We start from the raw sequence: 24,081 nt of genomic DNA, 5'->3' as shown, positions 1-24,081 counted from the left end.
TATTACCCCTGGGCTTCCGGAACCGTCGCTGCAGGGAATATGACCAAAGAAACTTCGTTTGGCCATCAGTAACTTAGACCAGCAAATCTAAGCAATTTGGCGGCAATCATAAAAGATTTTTAACATTTTATGGATGTTAAAATCTAAGCATAAAACCCTCAATATCTCTGTTTATATAAAATTTTATAAGTCGATCGCTGAAGAAGAAATATGCGCATTTGCAAGTGCAAACTGTTGTCCGAAGTCAAAATTGACGAGAAATGAGCTAAAGAGATATTATTCTAAAAAAGTCATCCTAAACCAAACAAGGAGAATCGTTGTAAAATAAAAACAATTTTGGATAGTGTTTTGGCATTTTTAACATAGTACGAAAATGTAAAGTACGATTCATTACCCAAAATGATGAATTTCCCATTCGCAAAGTGTTTACGGTGAAGTGTACTGCTGCAAATTAGTGTTTTTTGAGTTGTTTGGTGCTCGCTTACGTTTTTGATAAATTTTTTTTTCTACAAAACTTAGTGAACAACTGAGCTTGAAATACTAAACTTTAGTACCAATTTGCGTATTGATTGTCTATCCTTGTTTTTGGCACTTGACAGCACAGTTTTCTTTGCTCGCGCCCTTTTTTTTGAATCACATGAATGTAGCCATTTAAGATTCCCCTAACAGTGAGATCGAACTATTCCGATATTATTCATCCCATGTGTTATTTGCATTTTCTCAATCAACTGTCAAGGTCGGTCAAGGCAGATACAAGAGTCATAAATAAAATGTTATTTTTTGCATTCTAATTGGAAAACATTCCTAGTATCAGTAGAAGCATTGTGTCAACCTTGTAATGACCAACAGTTTGTTTGAAATCCTCCTACGAAGTAAAAATGTTATACGATTAAAAGTCTTACAAAAAATGTTAAGAAGGGAGTAAAGCAATTCACAGGTTATTAATTCTAATGCAAACTTGAAATTCTTATACTGCCTATGGTCGCAAATCAGTCCCGTAAAGATTGGAAATTCCAGCATTTCCTATACTAATTTTCATACAACGCAATGCGCAAATTGGGGGAGCAACCAATCGTCCCCGAAATTGACACCATCGTTTGAAACTATAAAAGAAGCTCAAAAAGTGCTTTGTTGAAAAATGGCATATGTCAAATTACTCAGGCGTCCATTGGTTGACATGTTTGTGAGTCGAATTAATGACTGAATTTAGTCTAAAAACTTTCCGAACACATGTTTACATTGAGTGGATCTTTGAACATTATTTTTTAATTCAGTTAGAAAAACTACTTACTATTTAATTAATGTTCATGTAGCTGTCCTGTTTGCCTGAAAAGAGAGAAAGAATAACAATGAATATATGTTGAAAAGTTGCCTACAGCTAAATTGTCAAAAATGAGATATGAAGTAACAACTCTCTGTTAACACTTTATCCTACAAGAATAACTTGCTTACAAGTTATCTCCTATTAGCATAATTCGCTACCCAAAATCATTGTCTTTCGATTTGGACTGGAAAATTATTGAAAAATTCTAAAATGGCTAAAAGTTTTTTTTACTGCTGAGAATAAACCTGATGTGAATCGTACGAAATGGAATAAATATTCAATAAAAATGTGTGAGACTCATTCAATTGAATATCCTACAATTATATTCATTTCACTACATATCTAGGAATATGTTTCCGAATGCTGAAAAACATAACACAATCATTATTATTGCTTACATTGTGTCAGAGTCTACTTGGATTCGTTGTTGCACGTTCCCTTCGTGAAATAATCGGGAATTTTGATTGAATGAAATCGGGATTGCTTCGTTTGACATTTTCGGTAGCCTCACTGAATATTGAAGACCAGTGCAAAGGTACACAGTGGATTTTAATTCATTTAATTTCCAATATTTGTAGCTCTAACCGTAAGAAACAACAAAGACAACAAACAAAGAGAGGCTTCCATTGTTACTGACATCTATTTGCAAATTTATGCCAGATTTATGTATTGTATTATCACAGTTGTGGGTCCAACTTCCAAACAAAGCCAATATTAAAGCCAACTTCAACTACTATCCTGCCTCAGCGAAAAACCGGTTTCTCACCGAACGACTATAATCAACTTCGACAACCTTGAGCTCACCTCCCAGTATAGTGACGATAGTACAGTAATCCCCAACGTAGTAGTGGTTTGTTTTGTTTTTCAACATTCAACCATAAATTGAGAAGTTAATAAAAAATGTTCTAAGAATAATGACCGTAAGAATATCTTCGTAATGTTTGATGGAAAGACAAAAAAAAATCTCCGCGAATGTCGAGTACTTCTGTAACTACATACCTACATCCTCCTATTTCGGTATGTCACTCTTTTACACTATAGTGTTCGTTCGGTACAGCTCTCTGCCGTCGTAGTCGCCGTGGGAAACATTACTGCCACCACCTGCGTGCCGTATCACCAATCGGAGATCTAGAAACGACCTAAAACCATAAGCAAGTAATCAAATTAAATTTGATGTGGGAAACAAACGCTTCGCCATTCCGTGACCACCACCACCAGCATCGACCGGTCACGGGTGTAATGTAGATTTTGCACACGGAAGATTAGCAGCGGCAAAATTGTGCGCGGAATGGTGTTGCCAATGGTCAATTGTACTACGGTTCCCCCACGATCGGGACGCTTGTGGAGTTTATCCCCGCAGGCTGGCCGCAGTGCATAATCCCTTCGGTTACGGCTCCGTTTCGGTTTCGGTTTCTTCACGATGAATCCAAGCCAGCCGTGATAATGCGAAACAGCAACATTTTATCTGTGGCGGAGCTAAAACAGCTCAGTACCAGGCAGTGCCGTAGTGAACCGTAATTTGCAACTATTTACTTTCCCGCTTCGGATTGTTGTTGTTGCTGATGGTTTGCTACAAATTCACTGCTTTTTTCTTTTTTATGCTGCTATTACCGCTCTCTGTTTTATGAAGCACTGCACAGATTTTACCGCAATTTCTCAGGTCACATAAGTCATTCGAGGTGAGGTTTAGTTTCCTGCAATGCCCCGGACTTTGCTGATGAGGGTGGGACCGGATTTGTCCTAATTTTGCATATATCATACCGAGTCCAAAAACCCCTACATATGGATGGTCAAAAGTAAACATCCGTTGGCTATGGATCCAAAAAGTTCAACTCTGAGAACACTATCTCTAATGTGACTGGCACTTTTTACGATTCTCCTTTTACTTTTTTATTGTCAACTACGCCACAGAGAATTTGGATATGTGAGTTGTTCAACATTCGAATGTTCAACCTTGCTCGTCATGCTGTGAAGAGTTTAATGAAATTAACCTGCTTTAGTGGGGAGATGTTTCAGTGCCCTCTGATGACAGGTCCCACAGAAGAAAATTAATAGCTTTGCCCACGCCATCTGCACGAACCCGGTTTCATTCGCGATTTTGCTCTGACTATCATTCAGATTGGCTCTATCTTTTTCCAGCCCGAGGAAAAACTGGCCGCGAGGCACATCTTCCCTATCCGTGTGTTTACCTGTTGCACTCTGTAATTTGGTCCTCCTCCCAGTCTCGCACAAGTGAGTGTGAATGAATAATGCATGGGCCAGTTTTACTCTCCGTCGTCGGTTCGCTCGTTCGTTCGTTCCTTGGTTCGGAAGAACTTTCCTAAGAGTTTTTCTTTCTTTAACTTTGGTGGCATCGCAGACAACCGTTGCTGGTTGTGCCAACCGGGGCCGGTAGATTACAGTTATTTTTTTACTTCCAAGAACATGTTGCATCATTGCACGAGTGGTACTGGACAATCGGGTATGCAAGAAGCAGAACTTGTTTTTGTACCCATTTCTTAGATGAACTTGGAGGTTCAATGTTCTGCATTTTGCGCTAATGACTGATTAAGGGTCACTGACATTTCACATGCCAAGCTGGTTTTGTCTTTGGAGGTAGTTCTTTACTTACGTAATGGTTGTTGTTTTCCGCTAATCGGTGAAGAGAATGAAAACAGGTTCAAGATTTCTACTACGGACAAATATTTTTTCCGTAGCAAGTTGGCTAAAGAATAAATTGGTGATTTGCTGCATTGCATAAGCAAGGTATTGAGTTCTACAAGATGACGACTCGAATGAACTCATGGTGAATAAAGTTCATGTTTGACAATTCTCGGTGGTTTGTTTACCTAGTCGGTTGCGTGAGTGCGAGTGCAACGGGTGCTCATTCATCACATTCGAACTCACGTAACTTTCATGTAAACAAACCACCGAGAATTGTCAAACGAAGTTCATCCGGCTCATTTTGTGGGGTTACGTCGGTTGGTGTAAAACCTAATACTTCGTAGATTGCAGACTGATGACACTCATTCTCACACAGCCTACTTGATGAACAATGTTTGAGAATAACAATTCTAGAGAAAATTTTCAATAGGACGTAAGTAACAATGAGAGATTCTCTTTGGGGTCTTTCTCTTCTGTTCATTACTCGGCCATTTCAACATTTACTACTCTACTCTTTGCATAATATTCTAGTAAAAACCGTCGGCTTTTGATATGTACTGGAAAATTAGTGCAAAGTATTGTAATGACGTCGTAATAAACGATAGAGAAAGTAAACAAAGAGAGGCTCTCAATGTTACTTACGTCCTATTGAAAATTTTCTCTAGAATTATTCCACTCCAAGCAAAAAGTTGACCAGAGAGCCACCATTGCAGGCCACGACCATCTCTACCGTAATTTGGGATATTTGAAAGGAAGTGTTGATATGGTACTTACTTAACGAAAGGCTCCGACTCACTCCCGTAAGTACCACGGATAGGGTGATGAGCCTATTTGCGCCATGTTTCTATTATCACCCTACCCATTTGAAGCCTTTGGTTAGAGCAGTGTCTGCCATCTTTGTTCAACGCATTGAGTCAAATGGTAGCGCAACAATAGGGGCACTCGATTCGAGTTTTCATTGTACTCAAACACGAGAATTTTACTGTTTTCAACGCATTTGGGTTATTATATTGGTTTTTAACAACGAAGCAAAGCGGTTGATGTCAATTTTTACGCATTCCATTGATTGTAAGGCAAGAAATTACCGAATTAGTGAGGCACCTTGCTTAGTATGGTGAAAATAGGCTCATCACCCTACCTTTAGTCAGGAATCAATTCAAACAAGCGATGCGATTGAGAATATATTTTTTTTTGTAAAAGTTTTGTAGTTATTTATGTCTAAATAGTTTACTGATTGATTAGAATAAATATATACAGTTCTATTTAAAATATTTTGACTCTGGATAACTTATTAGCGAGAGTAATTTTCAATTTTCATATAGAATTGTTAGCAGAATAAGCAAATACGAGCAACAATAACGACCGTCAAAGGGGAATACAACTAGTTGATAGCCTAAGTCAGGGCTTGTTAGTAATAACGGAGCTTGAAATTAGGTTCAAAAATACAGACGCGCCGAATCTTCAGTACCTATTGACCCGTGATCATCGATACTACTCAGATCAAAGTCGTATGGGATCTGATCTTCGATTAACTATTCATTTTACGGTAGTATTTTTACGCCTAGATCCGTTCGCACCCTCTCATTATGCTACTATCGACAGAAAGCTGATAGCATTCAGTCTTCGCCGATATAAGGGCCTAATATCATCAAAAAGCTTAGACTCGCATGGAGACATGAGATAGGAAACTTGTTAGAACCATGTTGTCTAACCCATTTGATGACCAATTGGTTTCGCTTTAATCAGTATTACTAAAGTAGTAGAGGTTACCCGAATTAAAGGTTAAAATTGAACAACCTAACCTTAAACACAGAAAAAGCCCGAACTGGATTCGAACTAGAGAATTTTAAAGTTTTATGAACCGGATCATGGTTGTCGTCAAAGGTTCAACGGGGTCTTCTACTCTCGAAACCTGAAAAAGAGCCGTTTTTGGAGAACAAATTGCAAAGTAGTTACTGAATAGATTTTGAACTTTTAGTTTTTATTATGAAGCTACCCATTTTGACCTTTAAATTTTAATTTTGAAGATCAGAAAAAACCTCCCCTAGGTTGATGAGTTTGACGGTATTGCAAACAACATCAAGTGTACTTCGTGCATCAGTCTTGTGGAATCTCTAACAGAAAATTGCTTTAAGATGGTTATTGCATTACCCCTCTCGCAGGTTGATGGGATTGACGGTATTGTAAACATCATCAAGCCACAATATATTCAATAGAGTTTTCTAAATATTAGGACCTTCGCTCTTTTTAGTTTTTATTTGCACCAAGTTCTACTACTAGAGGTTAATTAGTTCTCATGTTAATAATCCACCAAACATTATGACTACTGAGGATTTGATTTATATAAGAAACCCGCTTCAAGATGTTGATTACAATACGCCTCGATAGTGGTGTATCGAGGAGGCCGGGAGGGCTGATGTGAACCTAGTTTCTGTTCTATAATTTTCTTCTCTTTACCAGCTCAAACCAACAATCAACCAAGAAAGAAATAGTTAATTGAGAAAGTATATGCTACGTGTGGTGATTGGCTATTCAAGTATTAGTAGTGTTTGAAGTACTAATGTATGTCTCATGTGATGATCATAAGTTCAGCTGTATCTTGTACCTATCTAATCTATTACGTCTCTCATATATTGTCTTTTATTTCTTCTTTTCGAGTTCTATACTGCCATTCTACACCCGCCTTCAGCTGGGTCAACAAAGATGATGATAGTGAACGTCTTAACACTCACACATTCTCAAACGCGGTCTCAGCGGGAACCTAAAAAAATGCCATCGTGCACGCGATTACGACTCGGTCACGTCCGAAAGTCTATCCTTGATCCTAGAAGCCTAGGTCCATGCCTTCAGCTGGGCCAATTAAGAAAATACGCCCATACCTATTAGACAACACGTCTCATGGCGACATGACCGGGAACCCTATCGATATAAACGATCCCACTCTCTGCCAGAATTCTAACCGCGCACTGAAAATTTAATATCAGACTCACGGTTCGCGCGACCATTCAAGAACACACGTTACAAAATCACGTCAGCGCACAAACGTTAGAGCCCCTCGCGATTTTCCAAGCAACCTACGAACTCGCAAACATGATTACACCTGATAAGGTGAAAATCTCAGCACTCATAAACTTACCAACACGATCTCAAGCGTCAACCTACAAACTCCCGCGCTCGCGCCATCATGAATCGGGATCGCCCGGAAGTCTCTATCCTCGGTACAAACAATCTAGGTCCTTGTTAATTAATAAAAAAAATAATAAAATTGAAAAATAACTCCCATATCCACTAGACAAAACGTTCCATGGCGACATGACCGGAAACTCTAGTGATATGGGGTAACTCTCTCTCTCTCTCTCTCTCTCTCTCTCTCTCTCTCTCTCTCTCTCTCTCTCTCTCTGTCAGAATGTGATCCGTACACCGAAAACTAAAGATCAGAATGATGGTCCGCGAATATATGAAGCACCGCAGGGTTTCAAAATCGAATTTATACACGCGAAGTCACATACACGCGAGCACACGCGACAAACACGTCAACATACGAACGCTTAAGCCCTTCGCGATCATCTACGCACACCTATGCCCGCGATCGCGTAAACTTGATAACACTGCGGCAATTGTGTGAACGTTTTAGTACTTACGAAGTTACAAACGCGATCTCAAACGCCAACCCGCAAATGCGCGATCATGAATCGGTCACGTCCGGAAATCTTTAACCTTCATTCTAGCAATTTAGGTCCATACATTCAGTTGGACCAACCAAAAAAAAAAATAAAGCTCATATCCACTAGACCACGCGTTCTACGACGACATGATTGGGAACTCTAATGATATGGAAGAACCCACTTCCTTCTGGAATCTGAACCGTACACAAAAAATTAAGTATCAGATCCACGGTCCGCGCGCGATCATTCTAGAACACACGCGAATATGCGAAAGGCACACGGTTATGAAAAAGAATTTATGCACGCGAAGTTACACGTTAGCACACGCGACATACAAACGCACACGCGATCGAGCACATTAACCTACAAATGTTCGAGCCCTTCGCGATGATACACGCGATTCCGAGTCCCTACGCCCGCACATGCCTGAATCGTACAATGAATATCACATTCAGAATCACGGCCCGCTACAATTGGCCTATTGCAGTGTTTTATTGGGCGACATTGCCTGTCTCGTCTGCAAATTGTAGTATGTGATTCTGACGGGGAGCCCTTCCGAGAACCTAGCTCTACAGCTCCAGTAGGACAACTCTCGAAAGAAAAGAAGATGGTTATTGCATTACGCCTCGATAGTGGTGCATCGAGGTGATCGAGAGGCATTATGTGCCTTTTTGTGTTTTTGTGTATTTTCATACGCTGCACCTGCCCAAACTAACTGACCAACTGACGGGTCGGCGTAGATTGGCTTTTGCTGCGGATCGTGTTTGTAAACACTGTTCCACAGCTTAATGCAGCAGGTGTTAGTGAATGTGGCTCGCAGTGGAGGTCATTGTGTGTCTATGTGGCGGTGGACTTCGGCATCGTGCACAGGCTAACAAATTAAAGTAATCTAATAGTAGAAGCATATTAGTGGTAGTATAGTAATAATTGTAGTTTTTGTACTAATGTACACTCGTTATGTGCAACTCGTATGTCTATCTGTGTATGTGTTTGTCTGAATATTTGTGACAGCTGGGTCAGGGAATGGATGTAGAATTGGCGTATATGATCGAATAGTGGGTAAACCTTCCCAGGATTCGTGGTCATTTTTTCCACTGTTTAATTCTCACATTTGATTCGATTCATTGGGAAAGATCGGCTTGGAAAAATTAAGGTACGATTAGTTTACCGTCGCACGTGGATCATCGATTCCCGGTCAGCATAGCAAAATTCTCTCATATACACTCACAATCTATCTTATTTAAAACGTACAAACGCTCGTGGCATCCACGATAACACACACCACAAGACGAACATGCAATTACAATCATCGGCAAATTCGACCTTGCCAACGATAAAACATCCCGGTAATTAAGTGAACGTTTTAGCACCTGTAAATTTACAAACGCGTTCTTAAGCATTAACTCACCGGTCACGTCTGGAAGTTTCTACCCTCGGTCCGAGCAGCCTTACCTCAAGGCTTCAGTTAGAACAATCAAAAAAATGACGCTCATATTCACTAGACAATACATGACCTGAAACTCTTTTCTAGTATCTGAACCATACACTGAAAATAAGGCATCAGAGTCACGGTCCTCGCGATCATTCAAGAATACACGCGAATATACGAATGACCACACGGTTTTAAAATCGAATCGCTAGCACACGCAACAAACACGTCAACATACAAACACTGGAGTCCTTCGCGATTATCCACGCAGACCTGCGCCCGCGATCTCACAAACGGGATAACGCCCCGATGATTAAGTGAACGTTTTAGCTCTTATAAATTTACAAACGCGGTCTAGAGAGTGAATCTACAAACGCCCATACTCGAGTGATCATGAAACGTTTACGTCCGGAAGTCCCTATCCTCGGCCCTAGTCTGATAAAAAAATGACACTCATATCAACTAAAACAAGTATCAGATGCCTTCGTTTTGATTGGATGGCTTCCTATGCCCTATCTTCAAGAAGGACCACCAACTCGAGTGTCGAGACATAACGATCACCAATGCCGCCTCTCTCGTGTTCTGTTTAGCAGACTGCGCCCATTGACTGGATGCTTTGTCAAAGCGGGTTTCGAGAAAGAGGATCAATGACGGACCGTATGTCAAGGTGGCGGTAAAAATTCTGGGTAAATTCCGGGAATACAATTTGTTGATTTCAAGGTGGCGTACGATTCAGTGAAACGAAGCAAACTGTGACGGATTTTGCTTGAACGTGTAATAGCCGCAGAGAGACATCCGACTCGTTTGTGGCGTTACATACATGGATTAAAGCAGGAAGATGTACTCTTAAATCTTGTGTTCAACATAGCGCTCCATCAGTCTGCTTTCAAATCTTCAAACAGCAAACAAAAAAGAACAGCAGTATTCAACCCGCGCTGCACTGCTACGCCCTAATAAATATCGTATGATTTCCATCGTATCGTATGGTATCATCCAAACAATAAGTGGAATCATTTCACTATATGGGTTAAAGTTCATGTATATTTTTTTATTAGGGCGTGTACACTATAGAAACAGTAAAGTTCCGTTGTAACCTACTGTGACTTTACGTAAACGTACGTGTGATGGAATGCGATGCGCGCGATCGAACAGTCAATAAAGGTGAAAATGGAGCTTGTGCTTACAAAAGTGTCACCCAAACAACCACATTATACAAGGAATGCACTACTGATGATAATAGCATTCGAAAGTGCTATACAAAGATCTGATGTGCAAAAAAAAACGAAAACATCATCACAAGATCTCTCGTAGTCTTCATTGACGTTGATCGCAGAGCAGTGGAAGAACCATTTTGTACATTTCAAACCATTAAAGTTCGTCGGCTTTAGGACTGATCCCCCGCACGCGCTAGCTGTGTGTGAGCGGAGAAGTTGGGCGTGCGGCAGGGGTTCAAAGAGACTGGAGAATTGTAGTTCAGGATCGAGTGATCTGGAAATCTAAAATACATTCGGTCGTGATTCGCCCGGAACGCCCGGATTGGTCGGGCACAATGATGTAGCTGACATTGATGCTGCATAATAGCATTAGTAATGCAGTAATTGGACTGTCGATCTCTGCACTGTAATGGAACAATATTTAACCTTTTCTGGTATTATATAAGCATTTTATCATCGCATAGGGCTTATGGGCCCCTAAATACTGTCCTATACGCAGAATACAAATGGAAAATAAAATATACGGTGAAAACCGGTTTTTCAGCCCCTTGGTTCACTTTAAGATGACAAAACGGGGACATTGCAAAAATTCGGTTTTGCACTTTCTAGCAGAAGTGGGAATGAAACACGTCTAGTGGTCTGTTCTTCTGCAACACCAGTGCAATCCACTGCCCTGGGGTTTTTCAATGAAAAACCCCATAAGACAGTGGGGATAATTCTGACCCACTCGATTTCTCAGAAAATCGTAACACTTTCTGACTGTCGTAGATATTCGTGGAAGAGCTACTCTTAAACATGAATTTTGACAGCTGAATCTAATTCTTCGTTTTTTATAGAAAGGAAATACAACGTGTTTTATTATTTTGCCATCCTCAAAACAATAATCATTCTGATGGTAAAACCGTGATTAAAGCAACAAAAAAAGTAAAAAAAGGAAAGCTTGAGACTCCTATTTCATGGATCGATTTTTGTTTGGGTGAAAACACAGATATTTTCAAGACGCTCACCATTTTTGTACGAAATTAGCGGGGTTATTCGGACCCCCTAATCCATCAACCACTGTTCAGCGGCTTGCAGCTACGCACACGATTGCACACGCCTCAGCGATGAAAATACGTAATGCCCCAATCGCAGCTGTGACTAACCAGATTCAGTTTTTGTAACGCAATTTATTTCTTTTTTGCTTCTTAAGGAGTTTCTCCAATAAATATTCAATAGGTAAACAAAAATTCCACTGCAAAAAAATGACGCTCTGAATTGTCCCGTATTACCCCTACATTGTAAAAAGAATGGAAAACGTAGTTTAGCAAATCGTCACCTAGTGCAGCTAATGAACTTTTATGGTACCAAAATGTAGCTGAGATTTCAAGCTAACAATTAGGACCTTTGACCGGTACATTTTTTCACATCTATCCACCTAAAAGGGCGATTTGCTTAGGTAGGTCCGAATTGACCCGGGTTTCCCTACGAATTTGATACAAAACGATGAAACTAATGGACTAGAGAAGACTGTTGTTACTGTGAATCCAGTGGATCCATTCTTACCTCAACTTCCGTATGCCACATGTCATCCAGGTTGGTTTTGAGCTTGAGCTCGTTCGACCACCACTAGCTGCTACTCCGTTATCGATCTGTACTCAGGCTTCATATCGCTCCTCTGAAGCCTAATGTATGGGAGTAAAAAAATCTCAACAACCAAGTAGGCACGCAGTAATGTTTCGTTCTCTTATATCACTCGCGTGAATTTCTTCCAAGTTATTCTCCATGTAGTATATCTCCTTGCCAACTATTCGAATATTTACACCTTGTTAAAAGGAGCACATAGCGAACGGAGCAAAGCAAGGCGACTGTATTTTGAAATTTTGGAACAAGTGAGCTTTGAAATTTTGTGCACAGTTGAAAACTGAGCAGTTCAATTAGTTTCTCTTCTGAGCTATCATACAGTTGATATAATGTCTGACGAAGGATATATGTTGGTATGTTGACGTTGTAGTCGGTTTTATTGATATCGATAGTGTAGGTAGCTTAAATTAATAATATCATACAATATCAAATGCATTACTTTTGATTCAGTTTTTTTCATGTAAAACTATTCGAACTGAATAATACTTATGTTTGAATTTTTGATTCTGTAAAAATGGAACCATTCTAATGAAACATTTGATTTTTCGAAACCCTTGGAAAGAGAATTGTGTTCAATGAACTTCTTTAAATACGAAAATATCCTTTCCCTGGCGCATATGAACACAATTATGTTGTAGGGTAATATTAATAGTAATATCAATTACGACAAGTACCGTAAACCGGGGTGACATTGATCACTTTTCGAAGTAATCATTACATATTTTTAGACGCAACACATTTTTTTCAAGTTTAATATTTTTGAAACATGTACTGATGTATGGAGAACAAGATTGGATGGTTTTACTTAAAATTGTCCGCTTACAGCTATTTTTTTCAAAAATTATTTCAAGTTGAAGTCCGTTTTCGTGTTACGGGGTGACTTTGATAACCTGCACGTTCATCCACATTAAGTTATTGATGTCAATGTTTTTCATTCAAATGTTTGCTTAAATCAATTCTGGAAAGATACTCATTATTAAATTGATGTTAATTGGTATTATACAAAGTATTTCAATGTACTTAAAATTCGAGTAACCAAAACTCGTATAATTCCAACTAGAATAAAAGATTCTGAAAACCTTTAAAAACCTTCATTAAATGTAGCTTGTTGAACGCGGAAAATTCTTATGAATACAACAAAAATGAATTCGTTATCAGTAAAATTCAGAAACACCAAATTTTTGGACAACTCTACAAATTACATTTTTTTGTTAAAAGTCTTAATACCTCAACTGCCCCTATTTTTCCAGGATGGAAACTTTTCTCATGCGATCCGGAAGCGTATTTTACACTAAAAGTAGTAAATTTAATAAGAATTTTGTTGTTAAATGGAGTTAATATGTGCAATTTTATGATAAAAATGTGAAATCGGAACTATATATCAGATAATTTGATGTTTCTGAATTTTACCGATAACGAATCTATTTTTATTGTGTTCCTAAGGATTTTTCACGTTTAACAAAGGTACATTTTATGAGAATTGATTGAAGAATAATAGAGATATATGCACGAGAAAATGATAAAATTTAATATTAATGACAAAAGGCCCTATAACCCCAACTTCCCGTATTCGGACAAAGGTCAAAAAGGTTCCGTTCGATATCTGAGATTTTTTCACATTAGAAAAACTCCAAAATATGTATGATTTGCATCACGGAGCAGAAAAATTATTAAAAATAGGGAATTTTGAGGCCAAAATGACCCAGTACCCTATTTTTCCCTATTTGTCTAGAAACAGGAATGTCTTCCTTCAAATACAAAGGTTATTTACTTTAAAAAGAGGTATAAATTGTAATTTTCTGATTGCTACTTCAAAAGTTATAGCATTTAATATATTTTTCCTCCATATTTTCCCATATTACCAATTTCAAAATTTTCAAGCAAAGTGGGCGGGGGTCTAAAATTGTCCAAATGATATGGAATTTGGCATCTGAGCTTACTTTGACATTTGCACAATATGAGAGGGGGGCCTTTGAGAAATCAAAAAAAAATTTTTTTGCAATGCCCTAGTGTGTACGCGAACACAACTCACTCACTTTACTCAGAGATGGCTGAACCGATTTTCACAAACTTAGTCCCAAATGAAAGGTGCAACGTTCCCATAGGCTGCCATTGCATTTATAATGGATCTAACTTCCGGTTCCTGAATTACAGGGTGATGAGTAGGATCACGCATAAAATGTCGATTTTAATAAATTCTACACTGAAAGTATAATGGTGAAAATTTTTCCAAAATGCGACCACAACTGCTTAGATTTGTAGTACTAGGTCACTAACAGCTATTCAAAGTCTCTTTGGTCATATTGGACACCATCATCGGTTCCGGAAGCCCCGGCGGAAGTATCCAAATTCAGAATAACATTCACATCGGTTTCTCGGAGACGCCTAGACCGAACCAACGACTTGGTCTCAAATGAAAGATGTTGCGTCCCCGTAGATGGCTATTAAATTTTATCCCGATCCGACTCCGGTTCCGGAGTTACGGGTTGGGGCGTGCGATCACATAGCAAATTGTGATTCAAACCGATATTCCGATGAAAGCAAAAAAAGTAAAAATTTCGCTAAAATGTGTCTCTCAAACTACTTAAATTTGCAGTTCTAGGTCACCAGAGGTCTTTTAAAACCAGAGGGCTACTTCGCAAAAAACTGACCTACACCAGAAAGTAAGCACCCCACTAGTGAATTTTGGAGCAGCCGTGGACCGGGGATCAATGCGAATAGCATATTTGTTTATTTCTATAGTTACTCTACCTATTTGAACCTGAATTAGTGCATTTAGAACAGATCTAAATACTTTCCATTAACGGATAAAATATACAACATGCAACTCTTCAACTGTAGGCCGAGATCGATTTTCAACAAAATAAGCCTCAAATATAATAATTCATAAGAATGTATTTACTGCGATTATTAATTGCATTTGTAGAACTGATGTATCGTATATTATTGAGATAAGGTGCTATCAGGAGCGATTTCTACATCATATGTGCGGAACAAATCTGAATTTAGTTTAATAAAAAGTATCATCTCCATTCTCGATTTCCCTAATCTGGTGCGAAATGAGGTAAACACCTGCGCGAATCCACTGAACGCTCGTTCCACGCTGACTTGAGTGCATGGTACTGCCAGAGCTATACAAGCCAAGTTGTATAAATCCAGATCGTTGAATTTGTTCTGTTCCCACCATCGAAGAACATCCGTTTCAATCGGTAGACGGTCTTGAACCACAAACTTCTTCAGTTTAACCGCCATTGTGGATACGTCACTGGTAGCCGCAGATGCAGTGTTTTCCAGCAGAAATTGTTCCAATCGACTAACCTTCTGAACAGATTGAGTGATTTGGAATGAACTATCTTTTGCAGTTGTAGTGGACGACGTGCAAGGCTTAGCAGATTCTAAGCTCATTGCTTCCCAAAGCTTTTGTAAATGTTGCTGCAAGTGAAAATATTTTTATTGTAGTAATTAAAAAAACCCTAGACTGACCATTCCTTGGTTCTGCTGTTCTTCGTTCAAAAATGGAGTCCCAATGTAATTTATCCTCCTGTCCATGAAAATTGCAGCCAAAAATGCGTCATTCTCGAAATATGTGCGTTCCCGTTGTTCCATTGCATTAATAAGTCTTTCAGATAATGAGTTCTTCCTGTCCTTCAACTCAAGTAGCAGCTCTCTCCACAAAATATAAAAATCTCCGTATGTGATGTCCTGTTCTTGTAACTTCTTTGTTAGTATGAAAACTGGTTTCAGAGTGTCACGGAGCAAATTGCATATTTCCCAGAAGTCCTTATCAAACATATCCTTCAAAGCATCTGGCAGTATATCCCATATAAACTGCTGATGGTCTACTAAGCAGTTTAGCATGAGATAGGTGTACCCCCATCGCGTCGTGCAGTCTAGAAAAGGAAGTTTCTTTTTGCTAGCGGTAAAACTATGCTTATATGGCTCCACACGAAGAATCTTAACGAGTTCCTTTACTTTTCCAATTATTTTAGTCGAAGATGCATCTGAAAGTGCTTGCGTCACCACAAGGTTCACACCATGTGCTCCACATCTTACAGAATTAATCACGTAGTCTAACTCAGTGATCATTTCCTCATCGGTGTCCTCCGGAACTTCATCACTACTAGAGTCCGTGGAATCGTTTGGAATGTCATTGTCTTGGTTTACAACTTGGTCCTCTGCATCAAGCTGGAAAGCCGATTCTTGTGCCTGAATCATCAACCGTACAAATTTCAAAACATTACTGCCGCAATCTGTTGTTATAGTGTAAAGCTGGGTTTCCTTTAAATTAAATTTAACCATAAACTGCATCACTTCTTTTTGTATATTGATAGCAGTGTGTCGATCCGTCGTCTCAATTAATCCCAAGGTTCGCACTGTAACAATCCCGTTTTGGATAAACTGAACGTTTACACCAATCACAGACCGTCCATGGCGTGTGGCGAGATCCAGTTTCATCGAGAACATTCGGTTTTTCAACTCCTTGGTAATAATTTCAATGAATGTCGATTCCGCTGATTCACAAAATGCCGAGATGTTCGTAGGATTCATGGCTGGAAGCTGTAATTTAGTTGCGATTGGATCTATGATACCTCGAAAGCATTTCTTAGTAAAAAGATTCAACGGATAATGGCATACGGTCACAAGCTCTACACAGTTTTGAACGAATTCCTGCCTGTTAATCAGTATTGTCAACTTTTGGGGCTTCCGCAGCGGACCAACGACGATTCCTAGCTCCCTCGCCATTCTCGGATGTTTACCGGCAAAATGGCGCTCAAGGTTGAAAACGGTTATACAAGTTAACACAGTTGTACACCCGTCCGCACGACATTTCATTCCGACGGCTGACCCGAACGAATCTTCAATAATTTCGAAATAATCACGAATATTACAAGCTTTCCTTTTTTTCGGTTTCTTTGTCGAAGATGTTGACAGGAGTTGACTTTATTTTTTGAATTTAAAATTGGAAATAAATATGAAATTGAAATGTAATTTTCATAGTGCAAACCAATTACCTCATTGTGATTGTCTCTGTAGTGACTGTGCAAAACGAAATGTATACTCAGTAGAGAAATGAGCAAACGAAATGATCACGCACACAAAATTAATCAAGGACTACTAGTCTCACCACTTTTCAAATTTGTGACCGGCACATTGCACGGGTATCTTCAAAACATGGTGACGAGCCATAGAGGATAACATTTCTGCATTGTCACGATTTTGAAGAGAGTCTATCGAATGTTCATCGATTTCAGTAGCCTACTTGATTGTAAAATTCTTTACTACATCATCAGGGAAAAAAGATACATGTGTCGGAGCATTGAATAAGCCTGTCTGTACTAGCTGAAGTTGCACAGAGAATAAGTCTTGAAGTGTTGATCAATTCCGGCGCCGGTCAGGCCCGAACGTAGATCGCGGAAGGAAGGGGAAGGAATGTTAGTCCGATACTTGCTTTTGCTAGAGGCCGTATATACTACTGCGCACTCCACAAGTATCACAGGAGGAGGATATTTTTGTTAGTAAGAGTATAGGAAGTTGGATCACTTCTTCTTTACCGACGCCAGAGAGGTGACTTCACTATCGGGACTAGATATCGATCTACCAAACTCATAGACCGAGGACCAACGACTTTACTTCCCTTCCGAAGGAAGACGTGGCCAGAGATTTTTTCACCTCAGAAAAATCTCAACGACCTCGGCTGGAATTGAACCCAGGCCAACTGGAATGAGTGGCGGTCACGCTTACCACTCAACCACCGGCACCGTCCATGTCATCCAGGCTGGTTTTGTTTAGAGAAACATCAATCGTGTAATAGATCCCCTAGTGAACTTGAACCTTTGATGGTAGGAGTATCACAATATTAAGCCACAAAAAATAACCTGAATAGTGGTCGCAGTGGCAAAGTTTCCCATAACAAAAAAATTACAATATTATGTTCACGAAACTCAGTGTGTTTTTTGCCTCTGCTCGAGGTAGCGCAAAGCGAACGATTAAAACAGTGCACTTTTGTGTGTTATGCACATTGTATGACGAACAAAGGTAACCGTTACTTTTATTCTTGCCGCGGTGATCCATCAAAATGGGTGAGTCTGAGTAACCAAACGTGTTATTTCGGCCAATCATGGTCACCATTGACTTCCGGTCTTTTCGCATAAGACCGAATATTCGTGATATGAAACATTTGCTGAAGGTGACACTGGAGCTTAGGCTAACGGATGTCATCTTTATCCAGTTCAAACATGTCAGACATTTAGTGCTAATATAACGTTCAACAAGTTGGCCCAGGCGAAAAGATTAATTTCGCACGTCCTTCGTGCTTTCAGGCTCGCTTTTCAAACCACATGTGCAAGCCACCTGCCAAATAAAGATTTTTGTTATGGGCTGTTGTGTGCGATATTTCCAATTTGTTGCCAACATCTCTTATGAAAAGGGTAGAATTAATCTTCTTCCGGTTATCCGGTTATACTTCTAATCTTGTAATAATGTTTGTCACAGCTTATTTGGCAACATTTGTCATTAATATGTAGATTTCGCAGTAAGTAATACAATAGCAAGTACAGAATTACTAATGATAATTCCACCCTAGAATCACTAAAAAATCATTGAGACACAACATGGGTCCTTCCACTCAAACAGTAGCTCGAATGACGATTCGCTGAAACATTGAGTAAACACAAAGCAAATCAAATATTTAATTGAAAACAAACAAAGCATCTATACTGATCCGGTAACGATTGACACGCTCATAACATAAACATAAACCGCTATCCCAGACTGCGTGGGTACGGATGCATTTCTTAGCGTCGGCCACGTTATTTTCATTTTCAGGTTTTGTTGATTTTTGCCAAAGTTTTGTTTTAGATCGCCAATAAAGCATCGACATTCGTTCTCGGCGGTGGTAATGTGTTTCAAAACATCGAATTCTATAATGAACAATAGACCCTTTTCGGATTGTAGCTGTCAGGGATCAAATTAAAAATATAAATCAAGTCAGGATCCGACCCATCGATATATCAGTAGGCATCACCGAGGATTGAAAATTTTGTATATGAAGCTGAAGCGACTTGGAATAACAGTTTATCTGGCACCCTCACAGTTACGTACCTTTTTCGGAATTTTTTTTATCAGATCAGATACGGAAAGAACACTTCCGTCGTCTTTCCTAAATTTCCGCTGCTTTTCCCCTTTGGCTTAGTCACGGTACCCGCTAATCGACCAACTTCATCTAGCGCAATAATAGGTGGCGAACTGAAAAATGGCCACTTCATTATCGAGCGATGTTTACCCTGCCCAAAACCTGCGGAAGCAGATAACTCAATGACCGAACTAGTAAAGCGCGCGCCCAGCACAAACCAGCTGATGCGGGGTTGGTACAGCTTACGTCGACGGGGTATCGCGCTTCAGTCATAAATCAGCACCCTTATCTAGAACGCGACCATTGGTGCTAGTCCGGATCCACCCCACCTAGCATCAGCTGCGGAACTTTTCCTCACCATCTGCATCACCTGCTCTCTGCACGGTCGCATTTAGTAGCAACCTACAAATCGAGTTGGCCTTCTCGAGTGACCGTCGCCACCGCCGCCGTCGGTTTCAGTTTCAGTGTACCAATCGATAAAATTACACTCTGTTCTATAGAAACAGTATAGTAGGCGGGTGGCAGTAGTTTCCTTCGTGAGTGACAAACATCCACCGGAACAAAAAGTGATTGAATAAAGAGAGCAACCCTATATGGGGCAGGATAATAAATGCACTGCCGCACTGAGTCAGCGGATGGCTTCCCGTACCGACTACGGGAGCGAGCAGGATTCCGGTGGCGGTAAGGTGGGGGTTTGTTTTGGCCGCAAAAAATCGATCCCGCATTTGGATTTCCGTGGCGAGTGCAAGCAACGACTACCGCTACCGGGTGGTGGCTGATAGATTGGAAGGTGTTTTTTCGTGACAGAGAAACATTCAATGGTCGTTCGCGTTCATCCATTGCTCCAGGATAACGGATTGGTTACCGGATGGGTTTGATTTTTCGGTTCTGTTCCGGTTTTTTGCCTGTGATTGCAAACCAAATAGTGTCTCAATCTTTTGTTGTTTTGCAACTCGATAGCTACGCAAACGGTAGGTTGATGATTTTAAATCCGAAATGATTCTGCTACAGCTGGAACTTTGAGAACAGATTGTAATCCGAACTAAAAACATTTCTCATTAGACAATTTCACATCTTCACCGAGATTACATTTCCCCTACCTTCATAACCAGCTGATGTTTACAGTTCCGCAACAATGAATTCGTTCTCGTACGGGCAAAACGTGTACCACTTGATGATTGCGAAAAATGTGCTGCCAATGTTATGATTTATATGTATACACTGCTGCTGCTGCTACGTACCTACTCCACTGGCCTCCAACCAACCAACAAACGTACCCAACAACAACGAGCACCACACACACACACACTCAAACACACAGAAAGCCTTCACAGCCAAATGTGCCTCGTTCAAGTTGAATGAAAGTCGTGCTGAGCTTTGTGAAGTGTATTATGTGAACCATTTTTGCATTCCCCTAACGGTCCTTGGTCTTACGAAGGTGGAACAGTATACACGTGAAGTGGGCCGGTCGTCTGTGCGGGGGGAATTTTTTCGAGTACTCTTATGCGAAACTTGGCTCACGTGAGTACCTACGAAGGTATCGAAGCACTGTTTATTCTTCGCATTAGAGGGGCATGTCTGGGTGCAAAAAATGAGACAGGCTGAGATTTGCTTGGTGAAACTTTTCGCTGTCAAAGTTCATTGTTTGTCGGCGCGAGTCATTTTTGGATAGGTGTAGCTCAGACCGGGTTTCAATTCCGAGCAAGAGATGGCGCTGTGTTTTCACAAACATTAATTCTACTTATAGTTTTGGTAGATTTCATCAACCACAACGTCCGTATATCCACCCTGATTAAAAAAAAACTTTTACCTTCTGTTACGAAGAAAAATCCCACCCTGTTCGCATTACAGTGGTGGCCCGGTGAGCCGCTGTAGTGGCAGAGGCTAGGTAGGTACAGGATATAGTGAGTATCCACCGAGCAGCAGCAGCAGCAGTAGGGAGAATGCGAAAACCCTCTGAATCTGAACTGGTTGGTTGGTGTGTACGTTGCAAACGAAACGATGACTCACCTGTTAGTACCTCTCTCTGTAATGCCAACTGTTGTCTTTGTTGGTGGATCACGTATCACCGCAGCTTACACAGGTTTTGCTGGCTCCCGGTTGTTTTGTCGTATGCTCTGCTCCCGCTCTACTAGGTATGTGTATTTTGTGGGGGGGGGGGGGGGGGATAGGGAACCGAGAGTTTTCATTCTGTGGGAAGACTGTCGATTCTTTTGTGTGTTCCACATTTTTTTCTGCTAGTCGTAGGTAGTACGTTGCAAAATCTGCTCCAGAACTTTCAATGAGATTGCAGATTATTAAAATTGAAAGCATACCTGTGTACGGTCGGAGACGGACTCGGACGCACAGATGGGATCCTCTAAGCGCAAGGACCGAAGTGGTTTAGTGCAGAGAATTAAGTCGTATTGTGTTGAGTACAATTGCACAATTAAAATTGTGTGCCGTCGTGTCCTGCTAGTGCCGACTAAGGGAACTGCACAAGAGAACCACTCCATTATGGACGTACGGTCATTTACTCTGGACTTTGCTTTCTCATTAAGCTTTTGAGTTCCCCAGTAGAAGAATCGTAGGATTAATTGAATATCATCAGTCCTTTTTTGGGTTCGTACGAGAAGGGGTTTGGGGCGAGCGTTGGACTATTTCGGTTCGAAAACAATATAGTTTAAGTTTGGATTCCAAATTCCACTTCCACTTGAATTGCTTGGCTCTTTGTTCTTCAAAGTGCACATCGCAATCGTCCAGAACTGATCAACTGGATTTATATCTTTGTACCTCTGTTTTGTCGAAACAGAGTGGTGACAATCCACCAGAAGACACCACAATAGACACATGATGCGTAAGCAAAAGCAACAGATTCCAGGATATTGTTTTTAACGGATTTTTCAATTTCTGGGTGAACATGCCAAAAGGGCACATGATATGAATCCGAATATATTGGTTCGATTGGTACGCTCCCCACATATTATTCGGAGGTTTGTGCCTTACCATGTCATCACTTTTCTGACGAGAATGGAAAGCGTTGGCAAAGAGAGAGATAGGGAAATGGAAATACAATCACTACACATAACAGTAAACAGCTTGGATTCTTTACTCCCAAAGAAATAATGAATCCTTCTGATAAAGCCTATAGCTCGGGCTCGGAACAATTATATATTCTTGAGTTTTAGCTCACTGTACATAGATTTGTCTATGTATGGAAAACCAAAAATCTGTATACGCGATTGCATTCCTGCAGAACAGTTACATATCAAATTAGATGAAGTTCCTGGTTTTACAAAGATACATATTGTTTACATCCACTAAGTTTTGCAGTTGTCAAAGAGAATAGGGAAAGAGACGGATAGTGAGAAGCCAAAAGTACCTTATTGAGCAGACCAATCGTGCAATGTAAATAAACATTACTCATGCCTGAGTTGGAGGAGATAAGTATTGTACATCCATCGAAAAAGAAATTTAACTTTTCATCAGAATGTAGTTCAATCGTGATTGTAAGGTGCATTCTACAGTAAAAACAAGCTTTAGAATTATTTCATCTCTTTGTTTCGAAATGCCCATCATTTGATGAACAAATCCAACGATCGACATACCTTTTGTTTTCAAAATATGGAGTCATTTAAAATGCTGCCTGTGGAAGCGGTTGCCAAAATTCTAGTGTTGAAATCATCATAAAGGGAGTGTTGCCATTTTGACTATTTTTCACTCTTGCTCTCTCTCTCTCTCTCTCTGCCTATTCTCTCTGGCTGTTGTCAGTTAGATTCCGATCATGATGGAAGAAAATCAGCCAATCGTTCGCAGAAGGATTTTGTTCATCCACATGGAAAATCCTGGGTTGTCGCATTGCGCCTTAAGAAACTGATGGATATAAATCATCGACTGTTTCTCAGGTCCTTCAAAGGTTCTAGAAATGGATGACAGTGAACCACGAGTCAAGAGCTGAACGAAAATTGAGAATGACGTGTGAAAAACCGACAGAGTACTGATTTTTTACTCATTTAAAGCGGAATCTGAAAATTTTGACGCAGGACTTAGCCAAAATAAAACTTTTCGTTTCTCAAAGTTTCGTACAGAGAACCAATAAACGATTCGGAATTAAAACGTGCAAGATGCAGAACTTCCGAAAGCGGGACGAACACCAATGGAGTTTAGCCATAACTGGAATCCGAAAAGCCTACACGACGCTGCTAACGAAATACCAGAGCTGCGTTATTGATCTTGAGATCAACATTAAAGCGGATTTCGTTTTCGTCGAGCGCTCGATCGAGACACAAGTGTTTTGTTTCCAGTCCGTGCAGTGTATAGCGACAAAGAATAGTTCTAATCCGCGTTCAAGGTTATCTTGCGCATTCTCTGCCTCTTCGAAGTTTTGGACTTTTTTCTTCTTTTGTGCGTGTGTTAACCGTTAGGCCGCATTCCTGAGCCTTTTGTTCGCACAGTGAGGATTGAACAATACCCAAGTAACAATTGAAGTTTTATAGCACGCTACAAAAGCAATCTAAGTTTTATCGGTGGCTATAAAACTATCATGAAACCACAATTGTTACTAGGGATTGGTGCGTCGTGGAAAACGAATATACAGATAAGTGAAATCTACCTTTTTGCCTTTCTCAATAGAAAGGTATTGCAATTGCTCTGAAAACCGACTTTTTAACGGAGGCCCGGAGGGCCGAGTGACATATACCATTCGATTCAGTTCGTCGAGTTCGGCAAATGTCTGTGTGTGTGTATGTATGTGTGTGTATGTATGTGTGTGTGTGTATGTGCGTCTGTGTGTGTGTACGCGAACACAATCTCACTCACTTTTCTCAGAGATGGATGAACCGATTTTTACAAACTTAGTCCCAAATGAAAGGTGCAACGTTCCCATAGGCTGCTATTGAATTTCTAATGGATCCGACTTCCGGTTCCGGAATTACAGGGTGATGAGTACGATCACGCAGAAAACGTCGATTTTAAGAAATTCTGCAATGAATGTATAATGGTGAAAATTTTTCCAAAATGTGACCACAACTGCTTCGATTTGTAGTACTAGGTCATTAACAGCCATTCAAAGT

General features: G+C 40.1%; 1 protein-coding gene across 1 annotated transcript in view; it reads right to left on the bottom strand.

Moving 5' to 3' along the window:
- Nucleotides 1-24,081, bottom strand: part of LOC131676112 (uncharacterized) — a 171,091-nt gene that overhangs the window by 49,774 nt on the left and 97,236 nt on the right. The window contains exon 4 of the mRNA XM_058955236.1: nt 1,292-1,326. The gene's annotated coding sequence lies outside the window, so the exon portion shown is untranslated. The remainder of the gene's footprint in view (nt 1-1,291; nt 1,327-24,081) is intronic.

Source organism: Topomyia yanbarensis, chromosome 1 (assembly GCF_030247195.1).
Source record: "Topomyia yanbarensis strain Yona2022 chromosome 1, ASM3024719v1, whole genome shotgun sequence".
Taxonomy (NCBI): Eukaryota; Metazoa; Arthropoda; class Insecta; order Diptera; family Culicidae; genus Topomyia; species Topomyia yanbarensis.
Note: the sequence above shows the minus strand (reverse complement) of the source record. Positions and strands in the feature narration are given on the sequence as shown.